At 77.8% G+C, this 419-nt stretch overlaps 1 protein-coding gene across 1 annotated transcript in view; it reads left to right on the top strand.

Moving 5' to 3' along the window:
* Positions 1–146: 146 nt before the first annotated feature.
* NDST2 (N-deacetylase and N-sulfotransferase 2) overlaps positions 147–419 on the top strand; it is an 8,058-nt gene continuing 7,785 nt past the window's right edge. The window contains exon 1 of the mRNA XM_007467508.1: positions 147–257. The gene's annotated coding sequence lies outside the window, so the exon portion shown is untranslated. The remainder of the gene's footprint in view (positions 258–419) is intronic.

Below are 419 nucleotides of genomic sequence, written 5' to 3' on the forward strand. Positions count from 1 at the left end.
ACACCGTTCGGCAGCCCGGCACCTCGGCAGCGCGGCTGCCCGGCCCGGAGGCGGGGGGGACCCGAAGTGGGGCCGCGAGCGGCTGTGCGCCGCCTCCCCCCGCTGGGAGCGGTGGTTGGGCCCGGCTGCGGCAGAGCGTTCGCTCGGAGATGGCGGAGCCGCCGCGACGCAGCCCGAGGCCCCGAGAGCAGGGAAGCCGGGCAGCCCCGGGACGTGGCGGATCCCGGGGACAGCGGAGACGCCGCCCAGTCCGCCGGGTGAGCCGCCCTTGAGGAAACCCCCCGCTCACAGTGTGGCCCCCAGCCACGGTCCCCGCAGTTCTCCCCTCACAGACTTCCCTCAGTGTGGCCACCGAAACCTCCCGCAGGGGCGTCCCCGGCCGCCCCTCGGGGCGGCCTGCGCTCCCCCCCCCCCTCCCC

Source organism: Lipotes vexillifer, unplaced genomic scaffold (genome assembly GCF_000442215.2).
Source record: "Lipotes vexillifer unplaced genomic scaffold, Lipotes_vexillifer_v1.1 scaffold865, whole genome shotgun sequence".
Classification (NCBI taxonomy): Eukaryota; Metazoa; Chordata; class Mammalia; order Artiodactyla; family Lipotidae; genus Lipotes; species Lipotes vexillifer.